The following is an 8387-nucleotide window of genomic DNA, read 5'->3' as shown; positions in this document are numbered from 1 at the left end:
TTGTATTCAAGGTCATAGTATTCACGTGATCTTGTGAAAAAATGAGTGTTTAGTTTTTGTGGTGAGTTTATACCACGTTCATGAGTGAATACATATTGTAATTTGAACACAACTATTATAGTCTTCGGGAGAGAATTTTTACAAGCCTTGTGTCGGGAGGATGCAAGCACTCGCTGGCCATTGAAGGGAGTTCAAGTGGTTGAGCGTTTCAAACAGAATCAGATTAGTGAAGAGAAGTACAACAAAGTTGCAGCAAATCTCAAGAGGGAGTCTTGTTTTGTTTAAGTCAATATTTTGTACTTGTGATTCTTTATTAATTGGTTTTATTCTCTGGGCGTGGCCTTAAGGAGTAGGTTATCCGAAAGGGTTTTTGAACCTTGTAAAAATCTGTTGTGTTCTTTATTGTTTTGCATTGTCCTTTTATTGTGTTCAGTTTCTATCGTGACAAGTTCGGATTCTGTCCCCACAAAACTGAAATCTATTTTAACATTTAATTACCATTTCGCACTTTAATTAATTCACATAGTTTTATTAGTTTGGTAATTACTAAAAACATAATTTCAATTGGTATTAGAGTGGGTCACTCATTTTTTAGTGTGATCTTGGTTTATTCTGTTTGTTGTTCTTGTTCTTGCAATGTCTTTTTTCACAAAAGGAAGCTCCATAACTCCCCCCCCCCCCCCCCTTTACTCAATGATTCTAACTATCCATATTGGAAAGTTAGAATGAGAGCCTTCATCAAATCTCAAGATGAAAAAGCTTGGAGAGCTATTTTGAGTGGTTGGACTCCTCCAGTAGAAAACAATGATGTAACTAAGGTAAAATCTGAACTTGATTGGATTGATGCTGAAGATAAACTTTCCAGTTACAATAATGAAGCATTACATGCTATTTTTAATGGCTTTGGTGAAGGTGAAGGTTACATTAAATTGATTTCTTCATGTGTTTCAGCCAAAGATGCTTGGTGTAGCATCCCAAATTTGCTATTAAGGCTTAAGGCCTTGATTAGTGTGCTGGGAGGGCAATAATTGATTTAATTGTGATATATATGAATTATGTGGTAATGTGACTAGACATGCATGATTTTGTGTATTAAATATGCATGTGGGCTCATTTCTGTGAATAGGGGCGTGTTTGTAATTTTGGCCTGTTGGGGGGCATAAACGTAAATATGCATGTGTTGTGGGTGAGATCCCAGTGTTATGGGGATATATTTTAGATATGTGATTTGAGACGATTCTAGGGAGCACTTTAGTGGAATAGTCACAGTGGGTTTAAATACCCGGTTCGGGAGGAGTCGGGGGTATTTTGGGTATGTATATGTGTTTGGGGATGACCTAGTAACTATTTAGGAGCACTCGAGCAACTATCGGGGTGTGGAAAATGACGATTTAGCCCTTGGGGCTGTTAAAGGATAGGATTATGACTAGAGGGCACTTTGGAATTTTGACTTGAGGATAGGTTTGGATGGCCTTAGATAGTAGAACCCACCAGAAGTAGATGGAACTCTCTCTCTCTCTCTCTCTCTCTCTCTTCCTACACGTTTTCCTTCCTCTTTCTTTGGTGTTCTTGGAGCTAAGGGGGAATTCCTTGAGGAACTAGCTGAGAATTGAAGGTGTGGAAGCTTGGAGATTGAGGAATCAAGCTAGGATTAGCTAAGGATTGCTTCAGGGTTATCATCTGCAGAAGGGGTAAGTGAATTCTTATGCTTCTCTATTGAATCATGAGTTTGATATTGATGTTCTTGAGTTTCAAACTCAAGGTTTGAATTTTGGGCTGTGATGGAGTTTTGGTTTAGATATTTCTGTGGTCGTGTTGTTTAAGGTATTTGGGAATACTTGAGAGACTTAGTTATGGATGTAGTTCATGTCTAGGGTGGAATCTTGGTGAATTGAGTTCAGGAAAAACGTAGAAAATGGTGGAATTTCTGGGTTTCAGGCTTGATCCATGGCCCTGTTCTTCAGGCACCGCGGCCCGTGTGTTCGAAGAGGCTTGAAAGCCTTTGTCAGCCAGGCGCGCCGCGGCCCAAGGAAGGGAGTACCGCGGCCCGTGTCCCTCAACTAGTGAGGCTTTTTCCTCTGTTTGGAGCATGTCGCGGCCCTTAAGGGGCTGGGCTGCGGCTCAAGTGTCAGATGTTGGCCATTTAAGGGTTTTAGATTTAAGAACCCAAATGTTAAGGCTCAGGAAGGATTTTACCACCCGGATTGGTAAAATCTAAGGTCCCGGAGACAAGAATTATATCCCAAAAGTTATTTGATGGATTAGAGCTTGGTGGATGGCTATTGTTGATGCTTTGTGACTAGGTCTTATAGCTCAGGCTAGGGATTAGGGTCGTGCTCGGGATTGCTTTGGATTGTCAGCTCGGGACACCTGGTAAGAGAACTGTCTGTACCCGTAGAGCTATGTGGTGTATTGTAATGTATGTATTGTTTATGTCTGTTATGTCATATATGTGATTATGACTATTCGGCAAGAGTCGGGAGAGGCAAAAGTCAGGAGCGACAAGAGCTGGGAGCGGCAAAAGCCGAGAGAGGCAAGGGTCAGGATCGGCAAGAGTTGGGAGCGGCAAGAGCCGGGAGCGGCAAGAGCCGGGAGAGGCAAGAGCCGGGATCTATAAGAGCTGGGAGAGGCAAGGGGTCAACAATGGTGTTGAGCACGCGAAGTGCAAGTCGTTAGGGCGAGACCCTCATAGGATGCTGAAGTCATCCTCTCGGTGAAGACCACGAACCCTGGGCTTGGTAAAGCGCTTGGGACGACATGACCACTATATGTTTAGCATGTTGGCTGCTTTGTTATATGTTGTTGTAGTATTGAGCTGCTATGTGAATGTACTGTTATATTATTATAATGTCTAGTTATAGTGCTAATGTGTTATTGCACTACTATATTATGAGGCTGATACGCTATTGTGCTTTTAAGCTGGTCTAGATGTTGTGTCATTGAGCATGCTAGTAGGACCTGGTATCTGTTTGTTGCTCTAATTGAGTATGATTTATTAAGATATATTTTTATTGCATGATATGCTTGAAGTTCTCTTGTTGGGCCTCGGCTCACGAGTGCTCTGTGGTGCAGGTAAGAGCAAGGAAGCTGGGTCTTACAACCATGAGTTAGAGGGCATGGAGCGATTTGTACATGTTTGGCCTGCCTGGCCACCACTGCTGGGGTTATTTTAAGGAACACGTGGTAAATGTTCATTTTTGTCGCTTAGGTCGACTGTACTGTACTTCATATCGTAAATGTATTTCAAAACAGTATTTTGGAATGCAAGTGTAATATTTTACGAAATTCAATAAAGGATCAACTTTTTATAATTAATGCTTATTAAATGAGTCTTTATTTTTATCCTAACACACATTCTAGTCTTAAACCTCGATTAGCGAGCTAATGGCACATTTATAAATCACTTGGAAACGCCTCTAAGGAAGTAGGGTGTTACAACTTGGTATCAGAGCGTGCCAAGGTTTATGGTTCCTGGAGATTGATTGAACATGTACGCTCGTTGCCAGAGACTAGCTCAACTCATGCTTGGTATTAAATGCAATATTTGTTTACCTGTTTATGTGAGTTGCCTTATCTGCTAGAATAGGAAGCATGATGAATATGTATGTGAATTATGGGAATGAGGTTTGATGATTAATGCATGAGCATTTTGGTTTTGTACCATAGTATGTGTATCTTTTGACTATTATGTTGATTGGCTTTTCTATGGTTTAGCATTATATATGAGTATCAGGGCTGGTAGGCTAGGTTGTTGGCTGCAGATAGATTTGGTGGTTGTGTGACTGAGGCAGGCAATTGGATCAAGCAGGGTGAACGGTGGCAATTGAGGCCAAAATCATCCATCGGCCCTAGGATTGGCGGCAGGTGTTTGTTGACATACATACATGATTGTAAAGGTAAGAGGAAGAGACTAGGTGATTGAGACAGTGGGGTTCCATCAAGGAACGCTGCCTTATGAGGGTTGGCACTAATGGCACCAATTATGACTTAACTTAATGGTGGAAATAGATGGGAATTACTACATGAAAGGTTTAGAAGGGTTAACCTCCAATCTCTGAGGGAAGTGTGGACTCATCTGGAATTGAACAGTGGACGAGCATGGCTAGCCTCGTCTTCGACTTTATAGGAGTGAAAGGTAATGATGGAGTGGCTTGTGCCACGTACATGTTGCGGGAGGATGTCCAAGTGTGGTGGAAAGTTGTGTCCCACACTCGGAATATTGTCATGGTAGGTTGGAAGGAAACTCAGGCAATGGTTCAACAAGAGGCACTATGATGACGCAGTTTGGGCTGCAAAGATCGATGAGTTTAGGAACTCGGTACAGAACAGTGTGACAGTGACAGGATATGTTAGTGAGCTTTGTAGATCGGCCAAATTTGTGTTTTGTTTGGTACCAACAGACGTGGCCCAAAAAGAGCGATCCACTCAAGGATTGAACCATGGGATGGCCAGTGTGTTAGGATCGCTCTAGTGTAGGAGATTGTTACCTACGCTTGGGCAGTAGGGAGGACCCTTATTATAGAGGATGCAGGAATCGAAATATGAAGTAAGAGTGCCAATGGGTAGAAGGCTCGACCAAAGGTATCCTCATTTGCGGGAGTAGGTAGGGGCGGAGGCTTAGTAACCAGGAAAGAAAGATCTTTGATGGTTCTATTACTCCTGGTCCTGATAGGAGAGTTCATGGTGTTCGGGGCGGTGGTTAGGACGATGGTGAGGTCCGGAGGGGTTACATGGTATGCGTTGGGCGCATGAGACAACATGCGAGTGAGGGTTGAGTGAAGGCATGGTATTAGTGAGGATTCATAGGGCTTATCAAGGAGAGTTGTCCGTAGGCATAGACAAAAGAACTAAAGAGTACAAATAACCCTACCTCAGCTCGAGTGAATGTTTTGGTATGGTTAGAGCCCGAGGTTGGCCTTCGGAGGCAATTGATGGCTTTCTAGTTCTTGTTTCTGCCTATAAATTGAATTGATTAAGGTGGTTTTGTGAGGAATATGAGGTGATCTTAAATGTGGATTTGCTGGTTAAATAAGGGACAACCATGGATTGAAGAGGAAGATGGGGACTTCTGAGGTTAAAAAGGAAAGGGTCTGGTTACAGTTGTTGGGTGCCTAGTTGTTAAGGAAGATACCACTGAGGTTATATCAGATAGACCAGACGAATATCGGAGCGGCGGATAAGGTTTCAGATGGGTTCATGAGGATTCAGTGGGATAATTGCCACATTTAGGGAAAAGAATGTGTAATGGAGTTAAGGCAGAGATGGAAGCAGTATCCGAGACATTATGAAGTACAGACTTAGCTCAGCAAAAATAATTAAGGTTCAGTTGAAGAAGTGTTTGACTTGAGGGTTGATCAGACGGAGTATCTTATCATGGACACGTCAATATGGTTTGACAAGAAAAAGGGCCAAGTCTACGAGGATAGGATAATGTTTTCAAGAATTACCCTGATAAGGATCAAGGCAAGAAGCGTTACATGAATTTCCACTTGCACTAGGTAGGATATGGTGGAGCTTTGATAAAGGTTTCTAAATTGACCAATGCATCAGCGGCTTAGGTAAGTTTGTTAAGCAGAGAGTACGGGGATAATGTTAATGAGTCGTATTCAGATCGATCAAGGATGTTTCAAACTACTCCCAACTAGAAGTCGAACACGAATAACACCCTTATTGATAGTACCAAGGTTAAAGAAACAAAGTTACAGGTAAGGTTCCAAGAGAGACAAGTTCTGATTTCTCCAGAAGATGTTCAGGGTCATGTTATGGGAGGTAATGGGATCATGTATAATGTAATTAAGATGGAAACCTTAAAGGAATTACCAAAGGAACACCTTGGGGGGAGAAAAGTATAGTGAAACTAGAAGAGCACATCTACTACTGTATGAGGCATGTTCGAGGACATCCATACTTTGACTGAGGAAACATGAGAACATAAAGTTGATCTGAATTGATGGTTATGTACCGGATTTTTAGAAGTTGGTATAAAGATTGATTCACATGTAACAGTATTTGATTTTGTATGCATGGACAGGTATAGGAGAACGATGCGAGAGACATCGTCCTTGCTTAGAAAATGGAGTTTCGGTCCATTATGCTATGAGTTAGTGTTATGTGTACCTGAAAGAGTGATCGTTTGCACCTCATAGTGGATGGTAAATTGATAGTTATACTGGTTAACCATGGTTAGAATGAAGTAAGGACTGAATTTGGTTTGGAACTTGCAGTTGATCATGGGCGAGTATATTCTTATGAATGAACAGTGAGACGCAGGAAGAGGATCTTGTAGGAAAGGTTAAGAATCCTACCATTTTGGAATAAATGAGTTAAACTATGTGGATCGGATGAGCGACCTGAAGGATACTGGCATTGAGGGGAAGATGCGGGATGAACCTTAGGTCACCCCTTACGGTTATTACATCCAAGAAGTTGAATGGATGCTGAAACTACACTTTGTATATCGGAAGGCGCACAACCTAGTCGTTTAGTAAATAAGAGGTAATAATCAGAGGCCAAAAGGGCTATTATGATTCTAGTGTATCCTGGAGTTAATATAAAGGGGATATGATTATGAACCCTAGGGGTGGACTACCTTGGGTTACAGAAAAAGTAAGTAAATTTGGAAGTTGTGATTTGACCTATATGGTCGGCACACCATGGTTGGTGTGGGTGAGGTATCAAAAGAGAGAATGGGTACGAGACGAGACTGTACGTCTCCATTGAACACAAAGGGTGATAGTGTCAGATGGGAACCTATAAAGTTCCAGGTTTTGGAAAGAGGAGGTCGTAGAGAGACTCCGAGTAGAATATTGTGAGACAGGGTACAAGAAGTACTTACTTCGGGAAGTAAATTTAGGGACAGGAAGTACCCTACATCAGGAATGGCTCAAGGACCAGTGAAAATTATTAAGAAACCTTAAGGTTAGAAGTGTCTGTGTTATTACAAGGACATAAGAATACGCAAGTCTAGAAATGGGAACGTGGAGTTCCGTGAGCTTGAACTTTGTGTCCTCCGGGTGTTATAAACTAACGAGAGTATGGTAGTTCAAGATGAAAAGAGGAGCTAATTTTTGTTTGTGGAATCCTAATAGGGATTAGGCCAGGGGCCTATAGTTTGGCCTTACCCCAGTGCAGGTAGAGGCTTACGAAATGTTACTAGTGCCAATATTGAAGAAAAGGGTGGCAAGTACAACCCTTGATTGGGTAAGGAGACCCTGGAAACTTAGTGGAACTTACTATCTAAGGAAAATCCAATGAAATTAAAGATAAAAGAAAGAAGGTCTTACAGATTAAGACTATTGTTCTTGTGAGAAAGTCGCAAGTAGTGACCAAGTAAAAGACCTGAATCTGGGATTATAATTAGGTTTGCAGGATTAGTGTTCTGATGTGTGTGAATAAATTTCGAGGATGAAATTCTAATAAGGAGGGGATAGTTGTAGCATCTCAAATTTGCTATTAAGGCTTAGGGCCTTGATTAGTGTGCTGGGAGGGCAGTGCTTGATTTAATTGTGATATATATGAATTATGTGGTAATGTGACTAGACATGTATGATTGTGTGTATTAATATATGGATGTGGGCCCATTTCTGTGAATAGGGGCATGTTTGTAATTTTGGCCCATTGGGGGGCATAAATGTAAATATGCATGTGTTGTGAGTAAGATCCTAGTGTTATGGGGATATATTTTAGATATGTGATCCGAGACGATTCTAGGGAGCAGTTTAGTGGAATAGTCACAGCGGAGTTAAATACCCGGCTCGGGAGGAGCCGTGGGTATTTTGGGTATGTATATGTGTTTGGGGATGACCGAGTAATGGGTAGTAGTTCAGTAATGGTTTGGACATGTCGGGATTAAATTGGAATTTATTAGGAGCACTTGAAGAACTATCGGGGTGTGGCAAATGACGATTTAGCCCTTGAGGCTATTAAAGGATAGGATTATGACTAGAGGGCACTTTGGACTTTTGACTTGAGGATAGATTTGGATGGCCTTAGATAGTAGAACCCACCAGAAGTAGAAGGAACTATCTCTCTCTCTCTCTTCCTACACGTTTTCCTTCCTCTTTCTTTGGTGTTCTTGGAGCTAAGGGGGAATTCCTTGAGGAACTAGCTGGGAATTGAAGGTGTGGAAGCTTGGAGATTGAGGAATCAAGCTAGGATCAGCTGAGGATTGCTTCAGGGTTATCATTTGCAGAAGGGGTAAGTGAACTCTTATGCTTCTCTATTGAATCGTTCATTTGATATTGATTTTCTTAAGTTTCAAACTCATGGTTTGAATTTTGGGCTGTGATGGAGTTTTGGTTTAGATATTTCTGTGGTGGTGGTGTTTAAGGTATTTGGGAATACTTGAGAGACTTAGTTATGGCTGTAGTTCATGTCTAGGGTGGAAT

This window comes from Humulus lupulus, chromosome 2 (genome assembly GCF_963169125.1).
Source record: "Humulus lupulus chromosome 2, drHumLupu1.1, whole genome shotgun sequence".
Lineage (NCBI taxonomy): Eukaryota > Viridiplantae > Streptophyta > Magnoliopsida > Rosales > Cannabaceae > Humulus > Humulus lupulus.
Note: the sequence above shows the minus strand (reverse complement) of the source record.